This window comes from Suricata suricatta, chromosome 3, assembly GCF_006229205.1.
Source record: "Suricata suricatta isolate VVHF042 chromosome 3, meerkat_22Aug2017_6uvM2_HiC, whole genome shotgun sequence".
In the NCBI taxonomy this organism is placed as follows: domain Eukaryota; kingdom Metazoa; phylum Chordata; class Mammalia; order Carnivora; family Herpestidae; genus Suricata; species Suricata suricatta.
In genome coordinates this window covers 48,394,573-48,413,210 of record NC_043702.1, presented here as the reverse complement: position 1 = coordinate 48,413,210, position 18,638 = coordinate 48,394,573, and positions in this window count along the sequence as shown.

Below are 18,638 nucleotides of genomic sequence, written 5' to 3'. Positions count from 1 at the left end.
GAGTCTTGGCATGATCATAGCCCCAGCTGACATCTCCACTGTAACTTCGTGAGAGACCCTGGGCTAGAATGACCTTGTTTAGCTGCTCAAATTATTGACCCATAGAAACAATAAATACTTATTGTTTTAAGTTGCTATGTCTTTTGGAAAAATTCATGTAGAAATAGTTAACTAATAGACCCTCCTTTAATCTGTTCTTTTGTTTTGAGACACAGAGTGCACATGAGTGTGAGCAGGGGAGGTGCAGAGGGAGAATCTTAGGCAGTCTTCATGGTCAGCTCAGAGCCCCAGGGCAGGATTTGATGTCATGATCATGAGATCATTACAGGACCCAAATCAATAGGGATGCTTAACAGAGAGAGACAAAAAAGGACCCTTTTTTTTAAATTTAAAAAATTTTTTTAAATTTTATGTATTTATGTATTTGCTTATTGAGAGAGAGAGCATGCATGCACAAGTGGAATCTGTTCTTAAGAGAGCAAGCCACAGTAGTCCAATGACTGCCCATTTCCCTCAGGGTAAAATCCAAAGTCTTTGATAGCATTATGGAATTAATGTTTGTATCCTCCCAGAATTCATGTGTTGCTTGCTCCTGGGGATGCGAACATAAATGAATCATAGTTAAAGGAAATTATAGTTTAAAAGGAAGGAGAGTCAGCAAACAGCTAATTGTAAGAGACAGGATAGGGTGAAAGTGGTAATTAGTTTAAAATTCTACATGTTAAATTAAAGGTGCTTTCAGAATATCCAAATAGAGGTAATGGGTCTTGTGTTTATAAGAGAATTTTGGGCAAGACATGTAGATCTGATGTGATTGTTATCTAGTGACAATAAATGTCGTAAGTGAATGAGGTCACTCAGGAAGAATGTACACAGTGGAAAATCCAAGTTAAGAATCAAATTTTGTGGGTTCCTGGGTGGCTCAGTCGATTGAGCATCTGGCTTCAGCTCAGGTCATGATCTCACAGTTAGTGGGTTAGAGCCCCATTTCGGGCTCTGTGCTGACAGCTAGTTCAGAGCCTGGAGCCTGTCTTCAGATTCTGTGTTTCCCTCTCTCTCTGACCCTCCCCTGCTTGTGCTGTTTCTCTCTGTCTCTCAAAAATAAAGAACATAAAAAAAAAAAAAGAATAGAATTTTGTGAAACATTGACAGTGGAAGGGAGAGAATATAGTTATAGGGACTGTTTATACATATTCCTGTTCTTTCCCTCCTGGGCATAGAGTAGTATGACATTTCTGTGGCCTCTGGGAAGTTATGGCCATGCAACTTGCTTGGGTTAATGAAATGTGAGCAGAAGTGAGCACTTCACCACTGGAGCCTTAGGAAGCAAAGTCTGAGTCAGCTGGTTCCCATCTTCTTGCCTTGATGATTGTGAAATGTGTTGAGATGGAGCCTCTGTCACCTTGTTTCCTTGAGCAATGATCAATATTGAAGCCCTCAAGACCCGTCTTGGACATACATTGTGAGTGAGGAATACACTTTTTTGGGGATATGCTGTTTGTTACCACACGAAAACCTCATTGGTCCTACTGATTTGGGGAGGGCTTAAGGAAAGAAGACTTTCAGGGAGATGAAAAAAGAATGGTGAAGAGGTATCAAGAAGATAAAGCTGTCAAATGCTTCATTGCAACCTAAGGGCTGGAAAGTGTTCATTTGATTTGGCATTTAGTGTCATGCCCAGATCATAATATCCCCAAAATCCAGAGACCACCAGGGAGACCAAGTCATGTATGCAAAAGCAAAGGGCGTTTATTTGGGCTTAAGCTCAGACTTGCAGACCTCACCAATGCAGTAGATCCGTGCTGAGAGCCCTGAACAAAAGCTGAGTAGGGTTTTTATGGGGTTTGAAAAAAGGGGGGTTACAGAAAAGTATGATATAGGCACAGTAATCCAATTGTAATCATACAACAGCCCCTAGTAACAATCTTAAGCACTCAGAATCTCTAGGGTGTCTGTTACATTCAGCGGGACTCAATCATGACATTTAGGGTTGGAGCTAGGGCAAGTGGCAAGCAATTGGCTAACTAACACTAAGCAACCATCTATGATTCTGCCCCTTAGGCCCCCAACCTCAGGAATGTTACATATGTTTTCTGGCTCTCCCTGATTGGGTATTGTGGAGGTAGTTTTTTTGTTTTTTTTTGTTTTTTTTTGTTTTGTTTTTTTGGTGAAAGTCTGATCCTTCTGTGGAAACCGAAATGCAGGCCTACTGGTTCTGAGGGAAACTTAAAGCCTGTCATGGAGTCAGTTTGGTTCAGATCTGTGTCCTTTCATTTAGGAGGTCATTGGTGATTTTAGTAAATTACACAATATGAAAAAAACACAATCCCACTCAGATGGTCAATGATGAGGGAGCATAAGGCAAGCTGACAGGATGTAAACATGGCCACCCCCCTCCCCCCACAACCCACCCAACCAGGTGGAATATGTGTAATATTCCTCAGGTGCTCCTGGCTGCCCAAGAACAAAGGAAAGGAAAGAAAACAAATGATTAACTGATAGCGATCATAGTTCTCAGGACCTAAATTTCCATCATTCCTGTATAGTGATGTGGGAAACAAAGGTAGAAAAGGAAATGGCAGATAGAACTAAATTTCCTTATAAAGTGCAGCCCATTGACAAATACTTGAGGCTGTCTGAGTAAAATGTTTCTACATGAACTCCTTACTGTCTTAATGTTAATGCTTTGCTAGAGGGAAAAACCACCCTAGCTTGACTAGAGCTAGGCCTCTGGTATCCTGTGAATCTTGTTTGGCATATGAAAATCTCACTGGAAACTTCCTTTGGACTTTACCTCCCCCCCAACCTCTTAGTATATAACCAGTCTGTCTTTATGGTCCTGGGGTAGCTCTTCCTGCCTGCCCAAGGGCCCTGTCTCAGTGCTTTAATAAAATTACCTTTGTGCATCAAAGATGTCTTCAGGAATTCTTTCTTGGTTGTCGGGTCCAGACCCCATGAACCCCACTGTTACCCCCAAAACCCTCATCAGTTAACACTTGAAAAAAAAATTAGAGGTCTGGGCTGTAGCAGAGGTGAGGGAGGCTCTTGCTGTTGGCATTTCCTTGCCTCTCATTTAAGTCACAAACATCTGATCCCATGGATTTCTCCCCTCCCTTTTCCCTGCTCACTTTGAACTTTTGTACCTGCATACGCTTTGCTTCCTCTCCTCCCTCCTGCCTCTGTAGGCTTCCTTTAGATTCTATCACAGCCTCCTCCATCCTTTCTCACTAGAACTTCTTAAAAGAGAAGCATGAAATTTCAATTTGCACTTCTTCACCTCTTCAGCCTACTGCAAATTGACTTTTGACCTCATCCATTTACTGAAATGGTTCATGCCAACGAGATTTTTCATGAAAACCATATAATTAGGTTTTTTTTACTTTCTGCATAAATCTCTTTAATTTCATATTATGACACAGTGCACGATTATTTGCTGAGTAGTTCATTTTGTATTAGCCAAAGAGAAAATTGAACCTGTCAGTCAAACTGCATGGAATAAGAAATAATATATTTTTGTTAGCAGTAAACAGAAACTTGCACAATAAAAATGTTGTAGTGCCACTTGAAGTATTACCATTGGCTGCAAGTTTTGAAGGCATGCAAAATGTTTTCTATCCTTATTTATTTTGGTAGGGACTGTGATTGCAGGCAGCGTACCTTTTCCCCCCCTTTTGGCTTATAGTCACAGTGCTTGAACACAAATATAATGAGGGTTTGTTCAATTTGAGACTTGCCTATAGTAATGCAATAATATTACAGAAAATTTTCATAGACATTTCCTCATTGAATCTTCAACTTGTTTGAAGGGTATTTAAATTTCCACCTATTTACAGATGAAGAAACTGAAATTCAGAGAGGAAGACAAATGATCACATTCACATTGCCACAGGTTGTGAGTATGTGTTTGCTCAACTCTAGCTTTTCTGATCCTAGTTTAGAGCTCTTTCTGCCATGACCCAGCTACATTAAAGCAGTACAGGTACACAAGGAACAACCGAAATACGGTGACTCTTCAAAGTCATTCTACTTTTGGGGTACGTGGTGGCTTGTTTGGTTGAGCTGCTGACTCTTGGTTTCAACTCAGGTCATAATCTCACAGTTCTTGGGTTCAAGCCCCATGTCAGGCTCCTTGCTGATGGTGTGGAGCCTGCTTGGGATTCTCTCTCTCTTTCCCTCTCTGTGCCCTTCTTCTGCTTAAACTCTCTCTCTATCAAAATAAATGAATAAACCTAAAAACAAGTAAACCTACTTTTTAAATTAACATTTTTGTTAAAACATTATAGGACCATGCATTTCCCATAATTTAAAGCTATTTGATGCCCTATTAAAATGTTATATACTGAATGCGTTTACATATTCAATGAGCTTAGGTTGGTAATAGGGACCACCATACATTTTAATAGATACTCTTTCACACTACTCTACTTTGAACAGAGCAGTTTACATTGTCTTTAACATAGTGATGGCTGTCTAACACAGGTTAAAGAAGTTTGGGTAGAAGTGATGAGAAAAGAAACTGGATAAGACTGTTACCTTAAGTATAGCCACCAGGCTGTTGATTTAAGTTTCATGCTGTCCTAAAATATTCATAACAAAATTTTATGGGCACTCTGGCTCATTTATCCATGTCTGTGAATCTACAAAATACTGCTCTATCTGTAAGGTTGATATATGTATATGATAAACCAAAATGTAGGCTTTCTATATACTTTAAAAAATTAAAGTACTAGACATGTGAACACTTATTTTCAGAAGTCTGGCTTTGCTTTTCCCAATTCAAATTTATATTAATAAAGTCCTCCTCAAAGTCAGCCTCCTTGAGAGCATGCACAGACTCCTGGAAATAGGACAGTAAGATTAAGATTATTTGGCTGACCCAGCAAGAATAGGAAGTCAGAGAATTTGGCTCCAGCAGGGAACAAGAACAAGTAAACAGGGTGAGCAACCACTTAGAGGAGTAAAAAGAATTTTTTAGTTTCAGGCATATCTAAATGGAGTAAAGGGTGAGTTATTTTGTTTTGTTCGGTTTTCAGAAAGTAAGAGCATAACTGAAAGCCTGGAGCTGAAAGGGTAGTGTGTGTGGGAGACAATGAGGCCATCTGACACCTAGTCCAGGTGAGTAGATACAGGGAAGCCAGGTTGTAGAGGCTGCTGTAGGTGTTGGAATACATTGAATTCATCAAAGAAAGAGCTGTTGAAGTATCTTTCCCCCCCTGATTTATTCGGTATGGTATTGCTAACTATAGTCAAGGTGCTATCCATTCTATGTGTTTGGCCTCATCCTGGGGCTTGGAATTTTGAAGGAAGTAACCAGACTCAAGGAGATCAGCTACTACTGTTATAGAATGTTGGATTTCATCCATCAGCTAGGATTGTAAGAAAGTTCTTGAGATCTAACATACATAGTTGTCAAATATTTGTTTTGTTAAGGAAAAAAGATAAGAGGGAAAAATCTGTTATAAGATGGCCGACAGGACTGATAAGGAAATACCTGTCCCTGATCAAAGGCTCCCTTTTCTGGGTTCTTCTTCCCACACTGCTTGTTTCATGCATTAATGAGGAATGCAGAAGTAACAGTCTATAAATTACTCCCTCTGCTGATGCTCTGGGCTCAGACCTCTGGAGAACAATTTCCTCTGAGCCCATTGGTGTAATATAAACCTCCTCCTTTCCAAGATCCCTGAGTGCTGCTTAGTTCTTCTGCTGGACAATCCAGACCAGATTCTGCAACAAAGAAAGAAAAAGCAACAAAAAATAAAAAGTAAATGACTACATGCTACCTCCACTATTCCAGAAAGGAATAAAATTTTAACATCAAATTAGCAGGAAGGACACTCCCCCAGAGCAAAGAACAGAACATTAACATGAGTACAGTTGGTGTTATTAAAGACTGATTGCATTGTCCTTCCTTTCTCATTTTCTCTTGTACCAGTAAAACTTTCATGCTTACATGTCTCCTCAGACTGATGTCTGAGATCCACTGAGCTAAGAAAATATCATCCTTATTCAGGCATAAGATGATGAGAATTTGGGAAAGAAGAAAGAACACTCAAGGCAGGGAGATGATGATGGAAGAATGGCAGGTTCTGGAGACAGATTGAATAGAGAAGATAAAGGGAGAGAGTGAAGATATCTTAGAGCGTATACTGTGACCCAGTACAGTTTTTAATATTTGGTATTGCACACAGCATTGCCCTAATTCATCTCATAAATATGAACCCAAAAATATGACATCCTTTGGGATGTCCTATCAATGGATTGATGGCTTGCTGTCTTTATCAGCACCAGAAACCAGACATGCAATTTATCAAACATATGAAGATCATGTTTTGATTAGTGATTGATGGGTTAAAATATTTTTCCATTTAAAGCCAAACTGATCTTTAGTAGCATTTTAAAGCAGGTAAGAAAGTTGATTTTAAAGGAGATGAAAAAGTTCACAACGATCACATAGTCCTATCAATCTTTCAAAATATTCTTAAACAATTACCCTGTTTCTTAGAGCTCCTTAGTGATATTTTGTTCCTGACTCTTAAAAATTGACATTTAGTAGTTGCCAGGTTTTCCTGTTGTAGAGTTTCTGACTCTTTTTCTTTATTAATGGAATGATGTCATGATATAAGCAGAGATATTGGAGTTGTTCTATTTGCAGAAAAAGAGCAAGATGCTTTGTGGTTTTGGAAATTATATTTCAAGGCTACTCACAAGAGGATATCTTTTTTAGGAAAGAAGGCAAATTCTTTTTTTTCAAAAAGATTTCTTCCAAATAGTTAATGGCAAATGTGTTCTTGGCTGAATGTTAACCTACAGCATTAATTTAAGATGTTCTTAGTCTATGTTTCTGGACTTCTTTTAAATGTCAAAACTTTAGAAGGGCTAAACTGGCTCACCCCTCTGCTAGGTAATAGCTAGTATTGTCTTTGCTGCAAGGCATTTAGAAGGAAATTTTGAGGTTTATTGAAAAATGTTACCAGTTCACTTACTATATAAGAGTTTGGAATGTGAATATCTGAAAGAAGAAAAATTCAATAAATGGCTGTGGAGTTATTTGCTGGAATTCACAACATGATAGCAAGGAAAGGTTTGCAGTCTTGACCATAAAGGAAATGAGTCATTTAATTTTACCCTGAGTGCTGATACATAGTTTCAACACTCAGTAAAAGTTTGCATGCATTTAAATAACTTAAACAATTATTAAAAGAAAGTTGCAAGAAGTAAATGGCACTTATTTTAAAAGGAGTCTGGGTTCAAACTTCTAATGCTTTAAAATTTCCATAAGAGCAAATTCAAGTTCAGAATAGGATTTAGTAACAATTAGAGGGATTTCAATTCCTTAATCCCTTTGTGAAGGAAAAGAATAAAAGTTAATGTTGATTCACATCAGCACTTGTAACTGAAAAATTTATTATATATTGTAAATACTTATGACCCCAATAGCTATTTGATTTACAAGGTAGGTATTGAAATGTAATGAAACCCTTTTTACTGATTTGTAATCACTGAAAGAGCAATATGAATCATCCTTCAAATAAATCCCTTCCTTTTTTGACCTTTCCCAAAAATATTTTTAAGTAAAAGAATGTCTTTTTGTTTTGTCTTATGTCTCAAGACCTTTACTCATCATTTGAAAGGTGATTATTTTCTGGGTTGATCCTAGCCTTGCAAGATAGAGCCTTGATCTATCTAGAGACTTAAATATATTATTAAGTCAGAAAATAAATTTCAAACTACTCATACTGTTTTACCTAGAATTATTACATTATTAAGAGTAAATATCTTATTAAACTCAATAGGGAGCCACAAAACGAATAAGCAAGGTTTCTAAAGAAGGTACTGAGTGTATATAAAATAACCAATAAAAAATAAAAGCTAATAAAGTGGGGCAGCTAAATCATATAAGTCAACAAAATTTATATTAAAATTACTCTATAAATATTAACTTAAAATTTTCCTAGATTGCCATATGGAATTGCTATTATTTGAAGTCAAAACAAAACTTGGGGATATCTGACATTATACTTAAATTTATTTAAACAAACTTTGTATATGTTAGGAACCAGCTACAATTTTTGACACACTGTTTCAAGTACTCATATTATTAGCTGTTTAATCCTCACAACGCCACCATGATCCAGAAACCCTAGTTTATACCCGTCTTAGAGATGAGGAAAGTATGAGACCAAGATCCAAATAGACACATGCTGTTTAGTGGCTGTGTTGTCTTAGACTGAGTCACATCATCCTTTGAGAATTATTTCATGATTCTTTCTTGTCTCCTGTAGCCCTTTGTCACCAAGTGCTATAATTTTACTATGTCTTTGGAGTATTCTTCTCACTTTTTGGGTTCTCACCACTTATGCCTGACCACACTATTGTATTCTCTCAGCTGAGTGAATCTTAGGCATCAGTCTGAGGATCGAAGCAGATTTGTGATGAAATTTCAGCACCCACTCTCTCAACCTATTGAGATAGTTCTGGGCTTCAGAAAATGGTTCCTATGGGACAGCTTTTATATACTGTTGTGGGAACAACTATTAGCACTTACCAGGGCACTTTATAACCTCCAGAATGTTCTCCCTGCATCCATTCTTGTTCCTTTTATTTTGTTCCATATTATGCAGCAGCCAGCACTACTCTTTTAGGATGTGAATTGGATCATGTCACTTCCTTTCCAAAATCCTTCCAAACTCTCTGCTGCACTTAGACTAAAATCCCAACTCCGACTCAGGATGCAGGAGTAAATAAGTGCATTCCTGAATAAATGCCTTCCTGCCTCCTTCTTTCATTTCCTCTTATGTACCTCTGTCCTTCTCTTCCTGCAAATACACATTCCCAGTCTTTCCTTTTTTGTTCTTTCCAATGTTTAACTCCTTAGTGCATTGGTGTACACCACAGCTCACCTTTCCAGAGAGACATTCCTCCAGTCCCCTGGCTCAAGTAGGCCCCCCTCTATTCTCTCTTATGGCACTTTGGTGCTCTGTTCTTTTCCTTCACAGCTTTCACTCCAGTTAAAAAAAAAGTTGCTTACTTTTTTTTTTTTTTTATGTCTTATGCATCAAACCATAAGCTCATTGAGGACAGGGGCTGGCAGTCAGTGTGTTTTGTTCCCAGTGCATTTTCGGTGTGTAGCACAGTCTCCTGTCTCCTGTGGCTTCTGGATAAATCCTTGTGGAATGTGATTACAATCTTATGTGTTTTGTCATGTTACAATGATGTCAGCAGAAATATGAGCCTTATAAAGATTTACAGAGTCCAAATTTGAAGTGTGTTAGAGATGGGAAATGCAAAAGTCTCAAAAATGGTAGATGAGAGGCTAGGTCTTTGAGCAGGCTGAGCTTTATACTTCTGTCCCATTCTCTCTCTGCACAGATTGTTTTAAACAGGGAAGAAATGGAAAAGAAAATTATCATAGAAAACAAAAGACGTTTGCTTATGCAAAACTCAGTAGTGATAGTGGATGGGGATCAGAATATGCCACCTTTTAATAAAAAGAAAATGCCATATGAAAATGTGCCACTTTTGAAGGAAAATTATTTTGAGCTGAAGGTAATTAGAAGCAGTAAAGGCAGGACACATATTTCCCTTTGTGAAGATCTTCCTTCTCCTCTCTCCTTTGCCAGAATAGGGGGAAACAACCATTATTCCTGGAAACAGAAGGTCAGCACTGAGATGGGTTTGCACAAACACCCCTGACTAGAATTACCTCTATTACAAAAATTTGTATGCACTTTCTTCTGTAATCTGTCTTTTGTCAGTTTAATTCACAGGTGTCAGGAACTGAACCTAAGAGGGCAGAGAAAAAGTTTTTTTTCCTCTCCTACAATAGTAGGTCTTAGATGAACTCCAGTTGTATAAATAGAGTTATGGCTCTTGCTTCCTTGATACGGAGTTGAAGGTCTCTTTTCTTAGAGCTATAACTTTAAGACTTCTATTTGCATTGTGCTAAGAGTGTCCCAGCTACATTTCTTTACTATGCTACATGGGTTCTTTTGTCAGGACCTTCTAGACTTTACTTTTCTCTCTTTCCTTTGCCTAACAGGCATGCATAGCTATTCAAATGTAAATTAATAGAAATTGACTAGTGGCTACCCTATTGTACAGTGCATGTATTGAAAACATTCATTATTGCAAAAATTTCTGTTGGATAGCACTGCCTTTACTTTGTTCTAAAAGACTTGAGTTGTAAATAGACACAACAGAACAGATTCTCAGAATTAAGTTCAGATGGCTATATTGCTTTTTTTGACACCTAAATGACATAGTCTGGGCACCTGGCTAACTCAGTCAAGTGTGCAACTCTTGATTGCGGGGTTATAGGTTCAAGCCCTACATTGGGTGTAGGGATTACTTAAAAAACAAAATCTTAAAAAAAAAAAAAGTGGCATTGTCACACGGGATCAGCTAATGGAACAATAATCCATTTCAATTGTCAGATCTTTTTGAAAGATAATGAAAATGGTAACATATTAACTCTGTGCAAAATACTAAGGAACAGGAATTGTTTTGTATAGAGTTTACGAGGGAGGAGATGAGGGGCACCTGGGTGGCTTAGATGGTTAAGCATCTGACTTTGGCTCAGGTCCTGATCCTGTGTTTTGTGAGTTCGAGCCACACCTTGGGGTCTGGAGCCTAGAACTTGGAGCCTGCTTTAGATGCTGCGCCTCCCTTTCTCTCTGCCCTCCTGCAGTCACACTCTCTTTCTCTCTCAAAAATAAACAAACATAAAAAAAAATAGATGGAGGCGATGACATGAAAGTAGAGTTCAGAGGAAAGGGAAATCAGGGGCAGACCTTTAATGCCGGGCGAGGTGGCTGATGCAGGCTGGCCAGGCCAGGTGTTCATTTCCCCCAGTGCCAGTCCTCATCTCTCCAGTAAATGAGGGCTCCTAGAAGACAGTTGTTTTGATTAAGATCTCGAAGTGGTAGTAGTTTTCCTGTGTACAAGATTGATCTAGGTGTGGTGTGGTTGGTAATGCTGATGACAATTATTCTGTTTTAAGAAGTGAGGCTAAATTGGTAACAAAATGATGAATGTTTAGTTTTGCAGAATTTTGCTGAAGAAAAGCTACTCTGAGGCTAAACAGGGTTGGCCTGTGGTATTTCTTCCAGCAAAATCTCAACAACAGTAAACAAGGTAGTTAAGTGATTCTAAGGATTAAGTTACATGAACAGTTCAGTTTGCTTTATGTAACGTTTACAAAATTCTTATTGAACGACTGATCTGTTTTTCCTTTGTAACTCTATTTGGATTTACCCTCATAATGGCTGTTCAGTGAATGAACTTTTCACTGTGACTACTCCTTAAAAGCAATACCATTTGGGATAGTGATTCTTTTTTTTTTTTTTTCCTCGAAATAGCTGTTCACTAAAAACTACACTAAATAAATACACCATAAAAATGACATTTCAACATTATGATTTCAGGCAAAGGCATATTTGACAGTTTACTTGACACAACAATTTCTAGTCAGAGGTTATCATATGGAACACATTTGAATTGATGGCCATATACAAATGAATCTAAAACCATTTTGTTTTGTATGTGTAGGGGAGGGAAAAATATCTGTTCTCTCTCCTGTCCAAAGTTCTCTGGCTGGAGCCCTATAAATTAGATTAACAAAAGCCAGATTAACAAGAGAAAGGAATGCAAGTTTATTTAATAAGAGTTTTATGCAACACAGGAACTTCATAAGGAAATGAAGACCCAAAGAAATGGTTGGATCTGAGTATTTTTATACTAGGCTTGAAGAAGAAGGGGAAACTGTGGGAAAAATATGATAGGGCAAAGCATAGGAGCTAAAACAAGCAAACTGGGAGGAACTTGTAAGTCCTGTGTGTTTAGATTCCTCTCCATAGCCTTCCATCATTGGAAATAAGGATGATCCTTTCCTCTGGGAATAGGGAGGGCACGTGTCACAAGAGGGTTACATGACCTGCTTCACGGGAGAAAGGAAGGTCGAGTCCTTCCTGCACCTGCTGTTTCTCAACTTCCTTCAGTTTAAAAATATTCGACATAACAAGGCACCATATTTTAGGCAGTGTGTTCTATACTTCATTGTGCACATACTCTAAGGAGATCGATGAGATTTAGTATCTTCTATGAATCTTTAGTCTGTTAGCGACCCCCCATATTTTGCCTATATTTTGCCAAAAGGTGTTTTTCTAGGAATGACTTCATTTTTAAGTGCCATTTAAGTGTAAAATGATCATGAGCCCTCAAATCTGAAAGACTGGTGAAGAAAAATGTTTCAGAAATAAAGAAAAAAGACAAGTACAATAACAATGGATTTTATGTATGAGCTATATCTGTTTACCTTCAAATTGCTGTTTATTACTAATGTAAACATGTTTTCATTCAACTGATATATTTTTCTAGCTGTGAAAATAATTTGAGTATTTTGTGTTGAGATGAACCACATCTTAATTTTCTTATTAAACTTAATGGAAACCTTTTCTTTTCTTTTTTTTTTTCTTCATTTAAAAGCTCTTTACTCAACTGTAGGGTTTCAAGTACTAATTAAAATCATTCAGCAAGGGATCAGTGTACTTGAAAAACAAGCACTTTGATTGGGACACATAATGACTAGAAGACCCTGCAGTTTGAGAATCCATCACTGTAAAAATGAGAAGTCTTGACAATTTTGTTATTGCTTCTGCCTAACATTTATCTGGGTTGAATTCTTTTGCCATAAAACTGTCAAATTCCCATTCTGCTTTTCTAGCTGCCACTTCATGGACTCCAACAAAAGGAACGAGTCACCAACATCCTCCAGCTTTGCTAACTTTACATTGTTCTCACTCCAATTTCCTAGCATTTATGGAGGAATTCAGATGGCTGACACCCTTCTATTATTCCCCACATTCTAAATGATTCACCATAAACCCTTATTTTCTATGGGTTTAATCAGTAACACGTTTTGTATGAAGTTATTTCTTTCTCAAGATGTCTTTGATAAAGGACTGAAATGCTTTTGAAGAATCTGTTGCTATTTCTCAACACACTTAGTCTTAACATTTTATTTCTAAAAATAACACGGATAATTTAGATACCATAAAACTATATGTAACTATAGCTTCTGTTGTCTCTCCCTCGCTCTCTGCCCCTCCCCCACTCATCCTCTTTCTCTCTCTCTCAAATGCAGTTTAATGCTTCTAATATATATAAAATGTCTCTGTAAGTCTTATTTACAAGCTGGATTTGGGGAGCTAAATGACTTTGATGAGGTTTTATTGTGGGTAAATGTGAAATGTGCTTTGCTTCTCCGTACTCTTGTAGGCAAAATCCCTTTTTATAAGTCAGGAGTAGTGGTCATTTTGTTGTGGTCATTTATTACCCTCTCTAATACAGCATTCAAGGAGAGGAAGACAAAGAGAAAATCTCACTCAGTTACTTATTTGATAGAGGAAGAAAGTTAAAGTTAATGACTAATAAGATATACAGTAGCTTCCTGGTCATAGATTGTTTAATGGCAATTTTTAAAATCTCAAATGTAGGACGTCATTAATTTTATCAAAATTATTTTAATCAATGACCGTATCACATTACCTTGTACAAAATAAGCCTTGAATAGATATTGATTTATTGATTTATACAAACATATGTTATCTACTTTAATAGGCATTTTATGTATTGAATTTATATAATGATGTGAAGGATATTAGTGAGTGTTAAATTGTGAACACTGTATCATAGCATCATAAACACATTTTTAGGTTTGGATTTCAAATATGTATATATGTATATATTTCCTTCTTTTTAAAAAAATTTCTTCTAATTTTTTTTTTTTGAGAGAGAGAGAGAGAGAAACACAGCATTCATGGGAGAGAGGCAGAGAGAGAATCTGAATGAAGTGGGCTCCAGGCTCCGAGCTGTCAGCACAGAGCCCAGTGTGGAAGTCGAATCCAGGAAGAGCTGTGAGATCATGACCTAAGCTCAAGTTGGAAGCTTAACCGAGTCATCCAGGGGCCCCCTTCTCTCTCTCTTTTTTTAAATAAAGGTTTTATTTAAATTCCTGTTAATTAACATACAGTGTGATATTAGTTTCAGGTGTACGTTTTTATAATGATTCCACACTTCCATACAACACCCGGTGCTTATCACAAGTGCATGCCTTAGTCCCCATCACCTATTTAATTTATACCCCCACCACCTCCCCTCTGGTAACCATCAGTTGTTCTCTATAGTTAAGAGTCTAAAAATGTTTCTTTAAATAATATCAGCTGACCTTCTTCTTCTTCTTCTTCTTCTTCTTCTTCTTCTTCTTCTTCTTCTTCTTCTTCTTTTTTTAAAGATCTTATGTTTTTTAAACAATCTCTACATCCACTGTGGGGCTCAAACTCCCAACCTCGAAATCAAGAGTTACATATACTACCCATTGAGCCAACCAGGTGCCCCTAGCAGATTTACTTTTGACTTTACTTTTTATTTGTGGGCATTTTAAAATGTAAGAGCTTAGATGGTATTTGAGCTGTAGGGCACCTGGGTGGTTGAGTCGGTTAAGTGTCTAACTCTTGATTTTGGCTCAGGTCATGATCTCAGGGTTTGTGGGATTGAGCCCTGCATTGGGCTGTGTACTGACAGTGAGGCACCTGCTTCGGATTCTCAGTCTCTCTCTTTCTCTGCCCCTCCCCCACTCATGCTCTTAAACTGTCTCTCAAAATAAATATATAAACATTAAAAAATCAAGTGTTTGGGCTGTGTCTACATGAGCTAACTAAAGTAAGGGTACAGAATATTTTGGCTTTAAATGAATAAACTTTAGACCAAAACACATCTGTTATGAGGAAAAAAGTTTTTCAACCTAAACTTTGATGGTTTTACTGGATTATCTGTCTAGTTTTTATATTCTTTTATTCATTGCCATTATATTGTTTGTTATGTTCAGAAAATACTGTTAACAGCCTGAATAATCCCATGTAAAGCCTCTAATATTTCTTTTATTTGTGGTTATAATTTTTATGAATTAGCTCTTTTAAAAATTCAAGCTCATTCAATAATAACTTTTAAAAAATTATTATATGATTAATTCCAGTGTAGTTTTATACTAAAGAAAAGATTTTATTTGACTAAAATGCTTACTCAAACGTATGCATTGCAAATTATTTATAATAAAATATAAAATAAATTGGTATCCAATCAAATAAAAAACCCACAGCTTTTTACTGAGGCTTTGACATGATGTAGGCTGACATTTTAAAAATAAAATTATTTCTATTGCTATTTCTTTAAATACACTTGACCTGCCATCCTGTATCATTGAGATATCAAGATTTTATAGACGATGAATGTCTTTATGGACTGAAAAAAATCAGGGGTCTATTGCCTGTCCTCTGTAGGATAGGGAAACGTGGGAGGACAGATTTGACTTTAAGTTAAGACTAATTGCATGTTTGTCAAGTGCTTTCAAGAGTAAATCTCATTTAATTTTTTTAACAGTCCCTTGAAGTAATTATTATCTATCCCCATTTTACACAGGAGAAGACTGAAGTTCAGTATGGTTAATTAATTTGTCCAAGGTCACACAGTTAGTAAATGGAGTCAGCATTTGAACATAGTGTTGTCTGACACCATGTATTTTACATCTTAACGTACTACCATCCTTCCTTAATTATTGAAAAGGGATCTTTAAGTTATCTTTTGTAAAATATAATGTCATTTCAGTTTCACATAATAAAAATTTCACTTTTTTTCTTTCATAGTTTATTGTCAAGTTGGTTTCCATATAACACCCAGTGCTCATCCCAACAAATGCCCTCCTCCATGCCCTCTTCCCCTCTCCTCCACTCCCATCAGTCCTCAGTTTGTTTTCAGTATTCAAGAGTCTCATTGTCTGCCTCCCTCCCTCTCCCCAACTATTTTTTTCCTCTTCCCCTCCCTCATGGTGCTCTGTTAAGTTTCTCCCGTTACACTTATGAGTGAAAATATATGGTATCTGTCCTCTGCCTGACATATTTCACTTAGTATTAACACCCTCGAGTTCCATCCATGTTGCTACAAATAGCCAGATTTCATTCTTTCTCATTACCAGGTAGTATTCCATTGTATAGATAAATTACTTTTTCTTGATCCATTCATCAGTTGATGGACATTTAGGCTCTTTCCATGATTTGGCTCTTGTTGAAAGTGCTGCTGTGAACATTGGGGTACATGTGCTCCTATGCATCAGCACTTCTGTATCTCTTGGGTAAATTACTGGCAGTGCTATTGCTGGGTCCTAGGGGAGTTCTACTGATAGTTTTTTGAGGAACCTCCACACTGTTTTCCAGAACGGCTGCACCAGTTTACATTCCCACCAGCAGTGTAGGAGGGTGCCCGTCTCTCCACACCCTCACCAGCATCTATAGTCTCTTGATTTGTTCATTTTAGCCACTCTGACTGGCGTGAGGTGGTATCTCAGTGTGGTTTTGATATGTATTTCTCTGATGATGAGCAGTGCACAGCAACATTTCATGTGTCTGTTGGCCATCTGGATGTCCTCTTTGGAGAGTGTCTAATCATGTCTTCTGCCCATTTCATCACTTGATTATTTGTTTCTTGGGTGTGGAGTTTGGTGAGTTCCTTATAGATTTTGGATACAAGCCCTTTATCCAGTATGTCATTTGCAACTATCTTTTCCCATTCTGTCAGTAGCAAATTAGTTTCATTGATTGTTTCCTTTCTAGTACAGAAGTTTTTATCTTGAGGAGGTCCCAATAGTTCATTTTTGCTCTTCATTCTCTTGTCTTTGGGGATGTGTCAAGTAAGAAATTGCTGCAGTTGAGGTCAAGGAGGTTGTTCCCTGCTCTCTCTAGGATTGGTTCTTCATCCATTTTGACTTTATTTTTGTGTATGGTGTAAGAAAATGGTCTAGTTTCATTCTTTTGCATATTGCTGTCCAGTTCTCCTAGCACCATCTGTTAAAGAAGCTGTCTTTTTTCCATTGGATACTTTTTCCTACTTTGTGAGCGATTATTTGGCCATACATTTGTGGGTCCAATTCTGGCTTCTCTATTCTATTCCATTGGTCTATGTGTCTGTTTCTGTGCCAATACCATACTGTCTTGATGATGGCAGCTTTGTAGTAGAGGATAAAGTCTGGAATTTTGATGCCTCCCGTTTTGGCTTTCTTTCTCAATATTACTTTGACTATTCAGGGTCTTTTGTGGTTCCAATCAAATTTTAGGATAGTTTGTTCTAGCATTGAGAAAAATGCTGGTGCAATTTTGACTGGGATTGCACTGAATATGTAGTTTGCTTTGGGTAGTAATGACATTTTAACAATATTTATTCTTCTGATCCATAAGCATGGAATGTTTTTCCATTTCTTTGTGTCTAATTTCCTTCATAAGTTTTCTATAGTCTTCATCATACAGATCTTTTACATCTTTGGTTAGGTTTATTCCTAGGTATTTTATGGTTTTTTGTGCAATTGTGAATGGAATCAGCTTCTTGATTTCTCTTTCTGTTGTTTCATTATTTGCTGGAGTCCAGCTCCAGCAGGTCTAGGGTGCCCCTGAGGATGGACAGTGTCAGTGAAAGGGAGTGAGAGAGCCTTGGCTTCTTTCTGCTCACCAGGCAGGCATCTCTGCTCTCCAGTCAGGCATCTCTGCCCTGACCATAGAGTCAGCCTTATTTATTGAAAAAGTGTATGGGGTACAAAACAGAAGTGGCAATCGCCTTAGACAATGATTTCTGATAACAAATTCTTTGGTATGTAAAAATTTCCCAAAACATAGATTAGTGGAAGACTCATGCATAACCTTTATCAATAGTGATTGAAGTACATGACTAGATGCTTATCACATGGAGAAGGAAGGGATCTTTAGCATTTAAATACAAGGCCATGTTTTTAGCATAGCAAAGGCAAGAGTTAGTTTTGTGAGCAGGGGTCTATAGCCTGTTTTCAAGGGGAAGAAAAAAAGGTTTTCTCAGGAAATGTAACATTTGTTCCTATAATAACAAAAAAAGAAACTCCAATCACAAGTTTTTTTTATAAGGTACATTCACACATTTTTAGCATAAGAAGGCAAGTCACTCCTGATATCAGTCAGTCAGGTGCCTTGGGGGTTGGTGCTCAAGCAGGAATTGAGTGGGGGTTAAGTGGGTGAAGATGCCAGTCGCCATCTAACAGTGGGAGGCCTTGCAAACCTGCCTTACTTTAGAAATTGCTCCCAGCAATTATTGGTGTATAAAAATGCAACCGATTTCTCTGCATTGATTTTGTATCCTGCTACTTTGCTAAATTCATGGATCAGAATCTAGATGGCTTCTGGTGGAGTCTGCCAGGTTTTCAATGTAGAGTATCATGTCATCTGCAAAAAGTGAAAGTTTGACTTCTTCTTTGCCAGCTCCGATGCCTTTTATTTCCTTTTGTTGTCTGATTGCTGATGCTAGGACTTCCAGCACTATGTTAAACAACGGTGGTGAGAGTGGACATCCCTGTCATGTTCCTGATCTCAGGGTGAAAGCTCTCAGTTTTTCCCCATTGAGGATGGTAATAGCTATGAGCTTTTCATAAATGGCTTTTATGGTGTTTAAGTAAATTCTTTCTCTCCCGACTTTCTGGAGGATCTTTATTAAGAAATGATGCTGTATTTTGTCAAATGCTTTTTCTGCATCTACTGAAAGGATCATATGGTTTTTATCTTTTCTTTTGTTAA